The sequence below is a fragment of the Vicia villosa genome, linkage group LG7, assembly GCF_029867415.1.
Source record: "Vicia villosa cultivar HV-30 ecotype Madison, WI linkage group LG7, Vvil1.0, whole genome shotgun sequence".
NCBI lineage: Eukaryota > Viridiplantae > Streptophyta > Magnoliopsida > Fabales > Fabaceae > Vicia > Vicia villosa.
The window spans coordinates 56,610,636-56,626,694 of record NC_081186.1 but is presented as its reverse complement, the minus strand read 5'-3'; positions in this window follow the sequence as shown (position 1 = coordinate 56,626,694).

The window sequence follows — 16,059 nt, the reverse complement described above, 5'->3', positions numbered from 1 at the left end:
GAATGATCGTTCTAGCATTTCGTCATAGACTGCCCCACATCTTGGGCAGAGAGCAACTTCAGTGTTTTCTTTGTGGCATCTGACCAAAAATCCTACCAAGCTTTCCTCCATCTTTGGGTACAGTTGTAGTAGGGGATTTGGCTCTCTTCCTGGGTGTTCCCACCTTTCGCGTCGAACCCTTTCGAAGTTGGCTTCGACCCTTCGATTCAGCATGATCGAACACCTTGGACACATCCATTGCTTACCACCATTTCTCTCGTGGCAATTCCAGAGATATTCTTTGAGGCTTTCGGTTCTTGGAGGAACTTCGATGCCCCCATTTTGCCTCGTCAGCCATGTCTCTAGTTCGCCAAATTCAGACACTGGTCGTCTGGCGCTGACCATGTTAACCGCTGCTGGAGGAACTTCAGAGATCTGGATTTTCTGGAGTTTCATCCTGAGGTCTTCAGTGGCCTCACTGTTTTCTTCCTTCGATGCTTCAGTTATTTCTGTCTTGGAAGATTCTTCAACAACAGTGTTGAAGACTATTTCACCTTTTAGGCTTTCAGTAGCCTGCTTTCCATTGAACATTGCTTTAGTCTCCACAACTTCAACTTCAGAGGCCTCCACCATGTTGATATCTTCTACCTCGCAGAGGCTAGCGTCAGCAATGTTTAGGGGATTGGTATCGACCCTCATATGACTCTTGGTCTTGTCAGCAAACTTCAACCTTCCATCATTGAGAGCATTTTGAATTAGATCCCTGAAAAGAAAACATTGAGAAGTTTTATGGCCTAAAAACCCATGATATTTACAAAAACCTCTTTTCTTCCGTTGTTCCAACGGAGGAATTTTTGAATTTGGAGGTAGTATCATTTGGCCATCTTTTACCAATAAATCAAATATTTCATCACACTTGGTAATGTCGAATGTATAAGTTTTCTTAGGGAACCTATCATTCTTATCGTTTTCTACTGGGTTTTTTCCATTGGCAGGATTTAGCAATTTGCAGGCATAAGGTGGCGCTTCTTTCAATTCAGCTAAATCTATTTCGACTTCTTCAGGGCTATACGAGTCATTGAAAGACTCATCATCAGCGTCCTCGGCTTCGACGTACGCTACTCTCTCTTTCTTATAACTTTTATTCGCCCTAACTTTTTCTGCCTTCAGTCGTTCGACTTGTCGAACCCTGTCTGCTAATTGGGCCATGTCCCTAAGGTATTGGGTATCTAGTTTCTTTCTTATTGAATAATCTAGACCACCTGCAGCCATTTCAACAAGTTCATGCTCTGGGACTGTTGTAAAACACCTTGATTTCAACAAACGGAACCTATTTAAATAATCATCAATTGTTTCTGTGAATTTTCTTTTAACACTGGCCAATTCTTTCAAACTTATCTTAGTTTGACCCATGTAGAATTGCTCATGGAAAAGCCTTTCCAAGTATGCCCATGCATCTATCGAATTTGGTGGCAAAGTAGTAAACCAAATGAAGGCATTTTTCGTCAGCGAACTAGGGAAATATTTGATCCTTAAATCCTCGTTTCCCGCTAAGTCTCCTGCTTCTGTCAAATATCTAGCAATATGTTCCACCGTTGACTCATTAGTTTCGCCTGAAAATTTTGTAAATTTGGGTACCTTAGTGCCCCTAGGAAATTCTGACTGCATGATATAATCTGATATAGGGGATGTATAGTTTGGACGTCTAAGTCCAGTACTAAGGCCATTATTGGCCATAACCCTTTCTATCATGGCAGTTAAGTTATTTTCTGTAGCCAGATTTTCTCTTCTGACTCTTTGAACAACCTCATCTGGGTGTTCGTTCCTACCCACAATCCTTAATCTGGGTCGCTCCTCCTCCGTTTCTTGTCGAACGGGGACGGCTCTTTGATTTGAAGCTTCTAAGTTAATTATTGGAGTTCCTTCGAACATCTCTGTTCTTCGTGAGGGGCCTACATCCCTAGTGGCTGTCCTAGATAACGGAACTATGTCTTGTACACATTCTAAAATGGGCCTCTCTTCTTGATTCGAAGGCTGTTTGTCTTTCCTTTTAGGTGGTGTTATTCCCATGAATTCTGCCATTCGATTCATTTGAGATGATATCTTTTGGAAAGTCTCCATGTTTTCTCTATTTGTAGTAGTAACATTTGCCATTAGTGGGCTTAAAACTGAAGTCAATTCTCTGGCCAAAACCCCTACCATATCATGGTTGCTTGCATCCATTTCTTGTCGAAATGCTGCTTGGTTATTTGTGGTAAAGTGAGGCACCTGGGTAGAAAAACCAGTGTTATGTGCACTTCGACCCACTGAACTAACATTCGGTGAAAATGTCGCATTGTTAGTTGGGGCATATATAGATCCTGCCCCTCGTACGCCTGTTCCATATGGGTATGGCATTCCATATGAACTATTTGGTCTCCATTCGAAAGCAGAATTCGTGCCTTGACCAGGCAAATTATTTGCAGCATTTGTCGAGGCAAACAATACGTCCTCTGCGCTTGTGGATGAGGGTGCGGTTGTCGACACTGAAACTGGAATAGTCCCTGAAAGCCCTGTATTATTTTCAGGCAAAGCCTGGGAATTATCTGCAGGTCTCGATCCATTTGGACCCGTTGCATCTCGTGTTCCTTGAGTAGAAGTCGAATTTGCCGCTCCTGATCCTGAACCTTGTGGGGGATCTTGATCACCCCCTGCACTGGTCGTAACGACCATTTTCCTGTTGTACCTTCGTTTGGGAATCGGTTGTGCACTGTTCTTTAATTTACCGTTCCTAAGGTTCATACAAGATCTTGATATTGTCTAGACAAAAATAAAGCAATTGATTAAAACAATCTGCTTGACACTGTCCCACTGGGCGTGCCAATTTGTTTACGGTGATTTCCGGTAAACAACCGCTAGTCTTCCAAACTATAATAAATATGATTTGGTTACTCGCAGGATCGACTAGATTGATCCTAGGACACATAGTCAAGAAGATTGTCATCAACGTTCATTCGAACCATATTCATTATTTGTCTTCTTCAATAAGCGTTGTTCGATTAAAGAACAAATAGTCTTGAGAATCACTTTGTTATATATAAATGTGACTTCAGCGAAAAGATAAGTAACATAACATAGAAAATTAAAAGAACTATTGAAACGTAAAGAATCTTAAACTGCAGAAATGTAAAAGACTTTGAAAGTAAATAACATGAAAGTAATTCGAAAGTAAATGACGTTCAAGTAAAGATACAGAAATGTAAATGGCAAGAAGTAAACGAAATGCAGTAATTCTGGAAGATATTTAAAAACAAAAGATAATACACATGTATTAAAATGGTGGTGTCATACGTACATTTTCTCAGCGAACTCTTTCTCTTAACGCTTGATACTTGAGTAAATATGTGAGTGATTTGTACAAAATGAACACACAGAATCCTAACATTAAGACTCCTATTTATACTAGTTTCGACCTTAACGGTCCTATACTAATCTGCTGCCACGTTTCTCATAAGAACTTCTAGCGATGCCATCTGTTACTTGGACAGTTACGAAACCGTCTTCGAATTTCAAATCTTCCCGCCTGAGTCTGTCTTCGACGCGTGGCAGTGTATTAAACAAACACTACGAAAAATAAACACACGCTAAGTAGTAATACTTGAATATATTTATAAATTTGTCTAAGTCCCCGAAGACACATAATTTTCACTAGCTTTCAATATTCATTATCTTCATAGCGAACTTAGAAATCTTTACTCTCGAAGCATGACCATCAGTAGCCATTCTTTTATTTTTAAGGGATGGCCATCAGTAACCATCTTTCCTTCGATTTTCTACTCCTTCGAAGGATAAACACTACAAAATGAAATCTTCAGCTAACAGTACGCTCCAACAAGATAGCAAAGATCATCAACGGTCATAATGCCATCATCTCCAAGCAGCATACAGAGATTTACTTTCTCAAAATTGATAGACAAAATCATTGACACGCTTCCATCACATAGTCGTATCCATACATCATACAATTGCATACATGTTCATACATAATACATAATGCATCGCGACAAATGCGTACATAACATGCAAGGTTCTCATTTATTTTGAGAATCCCGTCACATAAACGCATTACATGCATCATGACATGGCATAAAAAAACTAACTTTTCCTTTTTCAGGTTACTGCTGCAGTCAAATAAACAACTTCAAAAGCTTTCAGATCTAAGTCGATACCTTGGACGGTTCCTTAATGATCTACCTTTGGATCTAAGTCGATACCTTGGACGGTTCCTTAATGATCTACCTTCGGATCTAAGTCGATACCTCAAACAGTTCCTTAAACAATCTACCCTCAGATTTAAGTCGATACCTCGGACGGTTCCTTAAACAATCTACCTTCAGATTTAAGTCGATACCTCAGACGGTTCCTTAAACAATCAACTTTTCAAAATCTAAAGTGGAAACCTCGGACGGTTCCGTAATGATTAACATTTAAAATATAAAGCGGACACCCCGGACGGTTCCGTAATGATCAACATTCAAAATCTAAAGCGGACACCTCGGACGGTTCCGTAACGGTCAACTTCAAAATCTAAAAGCGGTAACCTCGGACGGTTCCATAACGGTCAACACAGAGGTTTAAATCCTTCATCAAGATATAATCAATGGATTCATTCTGATAAACAAACCATCAACACATCCACTAGATGGCATCTGAAAGCCCATCTCAGGTAATGTTTTGATCCGCCAAACGGCATTTCTCAAGCTGCACTCAATACAATTTCCAACATCACTTCTGGTGGAGGTAAGTGCAAATTTCAGGGCATCTAAATATTCAATCATCTTCTACCTTCAGATTCCAATCGGTCTCTTCAGGTTTAAGAAGATTGAATAGGGGCAACTGTTATACCCCAAAATTTGCCCGCGTCTTTTTTTCAAAGAGAAGTCAACAGACTTCTGTCTAAAAATTTGAAGTTTTATACAATCTTGGATTTTTATTTCATAAATATCCCGATTTTATGAATACTCAATTTTTAGAATTTTTTATACAGTATTTTGGTTCGCTGTTGAATTTATTCTTACATAAACGCCAAATACTGTTTATCACTTCATACACTGTTTATTTGAGATTTATTTTCAGATAAATAATGCTGATGCAGTTGGTACAGAATTAAAATTTGCAGGCGCAGAGTCCGGGGTTTCAGATTATACTGGTAACAATTAAATTATTATTGGTTTTATTTCCCACTAATTTTTATTTTATACTATATTATTTTTTAAAATCTCTTCTTTTCTTTTCAAATCTCCTTCTTTCAAATCAAATCCTAACTTTATTCTATACCTCTTTCTTTTCAAAACCCACCATATTTTTTTTCAAATCCTACTACCATTCAAATTTTCCCTTTTACGGTGCCACTCCATTCCCCAACGTCTCTATCTCTCTCTTTTCACTCTATAGATACTCCTCATTTTTCCCATAATTTCTCACGTCAAATTTCACTCATCTCCCAAATTTCTATCATACTATCTCCTAATCATTTCTCTCTTCCTCTTCCAAAAAATGGCAAAGTGGTGGACTCTTGTTCTTATAATCTTCACTGTTTTTACAGTGACCATGTCTTTTTTTTCTGTTTTAACAATCTCGAAGAATGTGGTGTCGGGATGCTTTTGATTCTCCTAGCCACCTGTCCATTGTTGATTTTGGTTTGGATTATCAATTGTAATTAGATTGTTTCATGTTTGTCGTGTTTATCATTTTCAAATAGCGTACTGTTCATTATATTTGTCGTAATGTTGCGTTTGTTATATTTATCGTTATTTAATATTTGTATTGTCCGTATTAAATATCGTATTGTCTATTGTACTATCGTTTAATTATTGAGATAATATTATGTGTGTTTATTGCTAGTTAAATATTTATTTTTCTGTGCATTAAATCCTTTTTAATTTTATTATCAATAGTTTCATTCGCGTACGGTGTATGTTTTGTTTATTCTGTTTTTGTTTTACTAAAAAATCATGTAAATAATTTTCCACAATCCACAACAAAAACAAAAAGAAAAAAATTAACTTTAAAGTTTTCACTTTAACTGCTACATTAATACCCGGACGGCTAGTTACCAGTCAAACCTCGTTACCAGCGCAATTCCCCGCATCTGTACCAACAGTCAATTCAACTGTCACACCTCAAGGTGTGCACTTCAAATTTCCAAGATTTTTGTTCTAGAAGTCTCCTGATACTCACATGATCAACAGAAACTCAAAACTGCACAAAAATCAGGTACGCCTAACCGTCTCCTACACAAACAGTCCCAAAGTGGCTTGTAGAGGACATCTTGAGGATTCCAAAAAGTACAAGAACACATTCATATGATCAAAATTGAGGGAGTTATGCCTTGTTAAAGTTGGCCATTTTTGGGGAAAATACATGAAATCAACATTGGCCAAACTTGATTTTTTTCCAAATGGGCCTAATCTTTTGTGATCCAAGCATATTTCTAAGATACTTAAGGCCATCCACGACCCATTCATGATCCATGATGTTTTTATTTCATTTTTGATTTAATTTTATTTCATTTAAAATTAAATTAAGAAGAAATAATGCAAGATAATTGCCAAAGTCTTTGTTTCTAGAAGTGGCTGCAATTCATAGATAACAATCTGGTTGCAAAGGGTGTAGAGGACTTAGGGGCAATAGTGGTTGGGAGCAATGATCAAAGATGGCCATAAAATTCAAAGTTCTATCCATGGAAGGAATAGAAAATGGGAAAATATTCCACACTTGATCAAAGGCCAAACTCAGCATTCAATCTTTCTCTATAAATAGAGAGCAAGCTTCAGCAATAGAGGACACGAAATCATTGCCCAAAGAATAGCCACAAACATTACAAAACTCACAAAATATCTAAACACTTGTAATTTTCGTTTTCTTTGTAAAAGCTATTATCAATCAAAACAAATCTTTTCAATCATCTTCTGAGATCATATAGAGTAAGAATGAACCCTTAATATGGTCCCATGAGAGTCATAACACGTGCATAGTGTTTTCCATGAACATACATGTACAGCTTTCGTTTTCTATATTAATGCTTGTGTTAATGTAATATGATCACTCTAATTCATTTCTGACACCATTTAGAGGAGATTGGACGTGCTATATGGAAACCATAAGCCCTAGAACACATGTCACCATTTTTGAGCTTCAAAGCTTTGAAGCTTTCGTTTTCATGGTTCCATGCATTTTCCGTCCAAACTAATGGTTCCATTGAACTCAGAGACCCTCAATTAGGGGATCTGGGTCGCTTTTGTTGTTTAAAATTAACATTTTTTGCAGGTTTGAAGGTGCATTAAACAGTGGCGGTTTAAAACCGCCGTTATCTACGTCAGTAGAGAGGAAGACGATGATGAACAGTCCCTGGACTTGTTGACCTCCACGCGGACGTTCCTAATTGGTCAGTCAAAGTCCTCGCTCTCTCTCCGTTTGCGTGGCTGCTCACCAATGGCCAGTCAACTGGTCTCTCCATCCACGCAGGCATCTGTGGGGCCCACCTAAAAAATTTGAATTTCTAAAGATCCAGCGCATCTCTTTTGCTCAGCTTACCATGCACCCTTCCACGTGTACCATCAGATTCCTTTAAATTCAGATCAAAAGGCCCTGAACAAGCAGTCCACCATATGCCCTCAGACCAATCCACACAGGATCCCTTATTTCTATTTTATTTTATTATTTCATAATTAATTTAATTTCACTTCTAAAAATGATTAAAAATAGTTTTAAAAAGCCAAAAATTATTTTAATTTCACTACTAGGCTCAGAAAATGTTAAATTATTTTATAACATAAAAATATTTTATTTTTTCTTCATAATTAAAATATTTTGTTAATTAATTAGTATATATGTAAATATTTACTTTTTAATTATTTCAACCTATCAAAAAAATCAGAAAAAATATTTTCTTTTTATTAAATTACGTTTATATATTATAAACTAATTTTGTACATAATTAGACTATTTTTTCTCTTTAAGTTTAAGTTACTTGTATAATTATTTTAATAATTATTGTTTAATTAACTTAATAACCTCAAAACAATTCCAAAAATTACAAAAAAAATAATTTTATTTTAAAATTAATTAACAAGCAACTTGAACATATTTTAGACTTAATTCTTAGGTTTAAATTTTATTTCTGATTTTTAGCCTTTTAATTAGATTAATTATGCTTTTAATTTTAATTAAAACACCATCCAAAAAATCCAAAAAAAACCCTTTTCCCTTTATCTTATTGCAATTTAAATTCTTAGATAAGTGTATTAGGTTGCAAATTTCATGTAAATAGCGTAGTTTACATTTCTCGCACAATCGATGTAATAGCGTAGATTTACTTTCCGCATTTTACATTTCCGCACTTTAATTCCTGTACATATAAAACTGCGTGTATGTCAAGAATAAAAACTGAAGCGCTAGATCACTAATCTCAAAGACAAAAATATCTGGAAAAAACACGATCACACTTGCACATCTTAGGGTAATCCTTGTTACTCTTTTCAAATCAATCATACTGTTTTAAATGCAATTCAAATTCCTGTTTGTATCCAGTTAGGCAAAATTTTCTAAAAGAAATAGGAAAGGACCTTATGAAACATAGGGTAGGCCTCCTAATTGCTTGCTCGCAAACAAAATCAAAAACAAACAAGTGTTTCGCACATCACTGTTTTTCTCAAAACAAAATTTCAAAAGACTATATTTTGTATAATTCCAAACAAGGATAATTACAAGGTTAAAGATCTTTTTCAAACCATCAAAACATCTTTCAAAAGATAAACACTTTGTATACATCCGCACAAGGATCATTACAAAGTCAATTCTTTACAAAATGTTTAAAACCACATACAAGCATTTCAAGCAAATCAAACGATTCAAACAAGTGAGCTAAGCAATTAAGAGCCCATGGATAACCATGGATACAAAGGGTGCTAACACCTTCCCTTTGTATAACCTACCCCCCGAACCCAAAATCTCTCAAAGGTCTTTTCCTGTTTCTTTTATAAACCTTTCCTTAATTGGATAAAATAAAAGTCGGTGGCGACTCTTGCTATCCGAAGCATTTTTTTCACTTCACTTTGTTGTTTTTCAAAAATGTTAAAAAACAGTTTTTTTCGTTTTTGATTCGCCGAAGTTTGAAAACCGTGTTGACAATACCACAAAATCATCCATGTAAAAGTATAAAGTAACTTAATATTATCACCAATACTTATCAAATTTTCTCTACATCTCACAACCATTTCCTTGATCACATCATTTTGAAAATATATCTGGATTCTCTTTAACTTTTCTTTATGACTTGAGAACACATTTATGAAATCATATCTTATCTCAATCTTTTTTCTCCAAAATTTACCAAAATCTTTTTTTAATGGGCCATCCCGAAGCCCGCTTGGTCCGGCCCGGCCCAGCCCATAAAAAACATAGGCCCGATGGGCTGGCCCAAAAAAACAGGGTCGTGTTTTTTTAAGGTATTTTGCGGGCCGGCCCGCGCTAAATTGTAGGGCTTATGAGCCGGCCCAATGGGCCGAGCCCATTTTGACAGCTCTACATTTTATTGCTTTTTCACTTTCTAGATACTAATACAAGGAAAGCTCCCAAGTAACGATAATCTTAGAGAAAGAGGATGTGTTATTGCTTCAATGTGTGGTTTGTGTCTTCAAAATAGTGAATCTTCAACCTACGTCTTATTTTCTTTCTCCTTCACGATACAAATCTAGAAAGAGGTTTCCAAGAAAATAGAATTTTAGCATATCCAAGAATTGACCCAAGACCTACTTAGACTTTGTATGCTCAGATAGAGCTCTAAAACCTAGAACATCGTATTGTACGTGATTTTTCTTACCATTTATACAATATGGATAGCCAAAAAATTAATTAGATTCAACAAAGTCAAACCCTTAGTGTGTGTGCAACTATGATCCACATCTTTGCCTCCATTAAGCTCAACTCAAATCTCTATAAGGGTTGGATCGGGAACAAAAGAATGGGAAAATCCTCCTAAATATTCACATTGGTCCAAGGTATAAGAAAACCGTAATTGTAACAATGATTTAAAAGAAACGAGTGATTGAATGGATGTAGATAAACCACATGGCTTAGTGAACGGTTCAAGTTTGACTGATGGAGGAATTGCTTGTGACGGTACAAGGGGAAATGTACGTTTTTATTTTTGTGGTTTAGGAAATGTTTCCAATTTACAAGTTGCAATTTTAGCTATTATAATTAGAATAGAGCAAGCCATAATTAGATATTGGAGTAATGTCCCGATGAGAATGACTCTCAATGTGCCATCTAAACTTTGAAAATAAGTATTTGATTTCATGGGAGCTTGGAAATAAATGGTCTATTTACAAAAATTTCAATTTCAATTTAATTTATACTCACATCTAGGGGTGTTCGCGGTGTGGTTTTGACGGTTTTAACGCTAAAAATCACCCAAAACGCAAGAAAAAAATATGCAGTTCAATTTGTTCCAGTTGGCTTTTAGAAATAAAACTGAATCAAATTAAACCAAGATTTTTAGATATTAGCAAAACTTGGGCATATCATAATTAAATTTATATGGTGGGAAACCCTCCATTATTTTATCAAATCCTATTTTTTCAGAGACAAATTTGGATTATCTTTATATAGATTTTTCAATATTGTTTTATTTCAGTTTTTTTTTTTTTTGCATTTTTCTTTATGTTTTTCGTTTGTTTCCTTTTTTTTCAAACCTAGTCCCCTAACTTTGTATATTTTTTCTTTTTTTATAATATAATCATATTGTTCTAAAAAATAATTGTATTATAATTTTTTTAGAAGTTTAATTTAATTGATATTCAAGATATACTTATAATAAAATATATATTTGTTTTAATTAATTGATTCACGAAAAAAAATTTAACTAACATATGCGTTCTATGTATAATTTATATAGCTGTTAAGAAATGTTGTTGGATCTAACACAACTCTATAAAATCAGTTTATAGTGTGAGGATTCCCATTTCCCATTTATAAATATATGTTCAGATTATATATTTTATGACGTGAGACTCTTAACACACCCTCGCACTTAGAATTGGACATCTAGAACGTGAAAATAAATGATGAGTTGTTCGAAAGCGAAAACCTGATAACAGATGATCTATTATATCTTAAACAAGGCTTTTGATATAGTACTTTAAGTGGGGGCAAAAAGTTATCATATTAAAAATGTTTATATACATAATTATATTAATTTATAATATTTTTGTCAAGTCAAAATTTTACTTTAAAATAAATAGATTGTCTAAAGAATTAAATGTGTAACTCAATAATATGATATTAGTACTTTTTACTGCTACCGATGAAAATATACTTATCGAGATGGATTATATCAATTTATAAATGATAAACTAATAACATATTTAATATCAACTAAAGAGTTATAAATTATAAATTATATATATATATATATATATATATATATATATATATATATATATATATATATATATATATATAAGGGCATATCATATGAGAATGACTTTTTTATATGAGAATGTGAGAATGAATCATAACCATTGGATTTTAAAATAAATGGTGGAGATTATGTGTGAATCTTTTTTTCTCTCTCCTCCATCATTAAAATAAAAGATTGAAGAGAGATAAAAAAAGATTCACACATATATATATATATATATATATATATATATATATATATATATATATATATATATATATATATATATATATATATATATATATATTAAGTGAGGGTATTTTATAATGAAATATAAGTTTAAAATGTGGCATTTTCAAACATAATCTTTAGATTTTGTGATTATGTTTATACATTTTAAATTCTTTTATAAATAAAAGTAAGTAGTCCAACTGCATTTATGAAAATGAATCTAAACCAATAATATTGTGAAAGTATAAGTTTAAATAAAGTTTATTTTTATTAATAAATTATTTTGAACAATATTCACGATAAGATACATAGAATTTGATTACAAGGCCATATTCCATGGATGGAGAAATATTCTAATTTTGCAAAAGACCTCGCGGCCAACCTTCTGCTAAAAGTGACTCGTTCAAATCATATTTTCACAAAAAAATTTCTCAACGACAAACCACTATTAACCATGACAATCTATAGACCTCGCGGCCAACCTTCTGCTAAAAGTGACTCGTTCAAATCATATTTTCACAAAAAAATTTCTCAACGACAAACCACTGTTAACCATGACAATCTATAGCTTCTATATAGTAGATTTATATATATATATATATATATATATATATATATATATATATCAAATGAGAACATTTTTTAATGAGAGATGAGAGGAACAAATATCAATCATTAGATTAATCAGAGAGAGAAATTAATAGTCACATTAATGTATTAACATATAAATTCAATGATTAATATTTTAAAATATTATTATTTTAGTAAGTATTTAATATGTCACAATTTCTATAGATGTATATTTGACAAAAACTTTCAAAAAAAAAATAACACAATTCTACCATTTATAAATTTATTATTGTGGATATTTGGAAGTTATACTCCATTTGTCTCATAAAAATGTTCGATTTAAATTGTGTTTGATTTTTAATAGGGATGACAATGGCCACGAAACTATAGTATCCGTGTTGATGTACACTTAAAAATATTTAGTATCCAAGTTCATAAGTATATGGGCTCCAACATATATATATATATATATATATATATATATATATATATATATATATATATATATATATATATATATATATATATATATATATATATATATATATCAATTTATCTACATTTTTAATAAAATAGTCTATCAATTATAATTTATTATGTCATTTTAAGTTTTTAACAATATTTAAAAAATTCAAAAATATTATTGTTGAATTAAAAAATAAACAAACATTTATATTAAAATCTGTATTTATTTAATAGTGATGTACTTAAATAAATTGTGATATTTATTACTATGGTTTTGGGCTAAATCAAATATATAAATAACGAATATATCTTTTTTTTTTGGAAAGTGGAGTTGATCTCTATTCAATTAAAAGAGAGTGTATCTTATAAATAATTGTTTCACGCAAATTTCACTATTTTTCAGTTTCATTATGAAGATCGAACAACTAATTAGGTAGAGTTTGAATGGTTGAAACATGTTATTCATGTGGACGATACCATTTCTTAAACATGAATATCAATAGTAAATTTTTTACCTTTCATTGATTTGTCATGTTTAACATGCATATTAGATTGAGCATTGCTCTATTAACAAAACAAAAAACATTAAACATGAATATCAATAATAAAATTTGTACCTTTCATTGAGTTGTCATGTCTAACATGCAGATTCAGCATTGCTCTATTAACAAAACAAAAAACATCACTATAAGCTACACTGTATAGACTATCTCATAAGTTAATTTCCCTTTGCATAAAGAGATAATTTAAGAAAATTTCTTCACCCACCTCCCAACCTTCTTGTCCACCCCTGGTGAATTTACCACAATACCCCTTGTTTCGGAAGTTCATTTCCGAAACTGTACTTTTTTTCTTAAAAAATGTGTTTTCGGAAATGCATCTCCGAAAACGTGTTTTTTTTAATATAAAATATTGATTTCGGAGATGCATCTCCGAAATAAAGTTACTTTTTCAGAAAATGTGGTGTTTCGGAAGTTCATCTCCGAACGCACCCCCCTTGGGGAATTCGGAAATGAACTTCCGAAAATATGTCTGGACAGAAGAAAATGAAAAACAACAACAATTCGCTTTATTTAATCGGGTGAAGATTACAACGATAATATTACATATAATTAAAGTTACATATTGTTGATCACAGGTAGGTGGGGATGAGTCAACATTTTGATAACATCGTCCGCCGATCTTTGAAGTTTCGCGTCCAACTCGATCGGGCCTTTCGAAGAAAATCGGTCGAACGTTGTCCACATAACCGCCAAATCTTCGTCGTTCTTGATCTCAAAAGGTGTGAACTTAATGCCTCCCTCGTCGTTAAGCGATGGCGAGCGGTACTCGAGCTTGACAACCTTTCGATTCTCGGGATAGTGCAAAAGCGTGTTGAGCGACGGTATCAACTCCGCAAACGGCGTGTCGCGCGAGAAGCGAAATTGGAACGGCATCGGGTAGCCGGTTTCAAAGTAAACGAATGCTAGGTGGGGGTAGGTTTGTGTCATTTGTGTTTTGTGGTGTGGAGAGGATGAAGAAGAGTGTGTATTTATAGACTTATTGGAGCATTGATGGCCTAACAAACCTTATCCTGCCTCAGGGGACATTTCGGAAATGAACTTCCGAAAATAGGAGGCAGACTAGCATATTTCGGAAGTTCATTTCCGAATTATGCAGAAATAGACATAAATTTTGCATTTTGTTGATTGCTTAGTGTGTTGTCTAAATTGAACATATGGAATTGACATTAACCATAAATTAGACAAGCAAGTCATAAAACATAATTATATTATACATGTATTGAATCGGTCCGATTTTACATGATAAACAACAATACATACAAAAAACGATCCGGAACAAACTAAAATTCACCGAACCAATCGGTGGATCCTAAGTCCAAAATAGGCTCATTCTTCGACCGCTCTCTATTTTGCTCGCGCTCTTGGCTCATCATTTCTTCAAACTCCGCCATTCTTGAAACAAAAGGATCCGGCCAAGTCTCCGCCTTATTTGAACGATGTGCGGTCCATTGACAACAAGTAGCCGGTATAGGACACCCCGGTTTCAAAAACACTTGGACGAAGTGCCGCGATCGTAGATACCCGATGCATATGATTCGGCCCGACGAGTCCTATGGCGGTCGACTATGAAGTGGAAAGAAAGTCTCACTTAGTCCAAACCTCGTCAAATCGACGCATACAATATCATATGCACTTGCTATGAGATGACCCATATCGGGGAATGACATCCACTTCGAGACCGGAGCGATACCGGTAAGTGGTGGAACAAGTGAATCATGAATTTTTGTAAACTTTTCTTGATTTTCATATAGTCGGCCGTAGATGTCCCGATACGAAGTCAACTCCGCAAGAAGTTCCCGTCGGACTAAAGTGTGATTATTTTCCCCTTTACCAAGCAAACCCGCAACGACCCGATATTCACAATTGCCGTCTCCTCCAACATCAACGATGTTATCGATATATTTGTGCATAAAAAGTGGCATCTCATCAATGTAGACAATGGGTGATTTTTTTATCGGCGGTGTGCGAGGTGGCTTCGAAATACGGGCACCTTTGTTACCACTACTCTTGGACTTAGGTGTCTCATGAATTTCCGGTAACGATGCATCAACATGTTCAAAGTAGGAAGGAGATCGTTTTGTTGATGTGTCATCTTGTGTAATTTTGGACTTTTTCGGTGCACCTTTAGTCTTAACCGGTTGAGATGGCGGTTTCAAATCGGTGGTCTCCGGAAATGCGATCTTTCGCAATTGTTCTTTTATGTGCATTTTTGTTGTGTCGTCCGCTTTAGCAAACTTCTCCATTATCACTTCCAACTCGTCGGAGATGGTGATTTTGGAGTCATTTTCTTTCGGCGGGTCAAAATCATCAAAACGAAGTTTCTTCCAATGGTCGGCTACCTCATCCATGCGTATGGGTGAATTCAAATTCTTTTTTTTTGCAAGTATACAAGCACATGGTAGGCCGTATGTCTTTCTAATCATGCACCCACATAATGAACTATCCGGCCCCGTCGTCTCCGACCGCTTAGCTTCATGAAACAAAAAATTCAAACCCGTTCGAGATATGTTGTAAATCAATTGGGAGAATAGAATTTTCCCTTTAAACCGGTGTTCCATAACCGTCTTGCTCCGACCGAACGATGTTTGAATTTCATTGTGTTGATTTTCAAGCATTTGGTTCACGGTGTCCCATCCCCGACACAAATCTCCCTTGCTATCACCCAACCACCTCTTGAAGACCGCATGTGCGGATTCAACTCGGTTAGTCGTGGTGCAACCAAGATGTCTAACTCGATTTGTTCAAGCGCACACGACTTTTTCTCTAACTTTGTCAAGAATGGTGGATTCGACATAATGACAAAAAGTC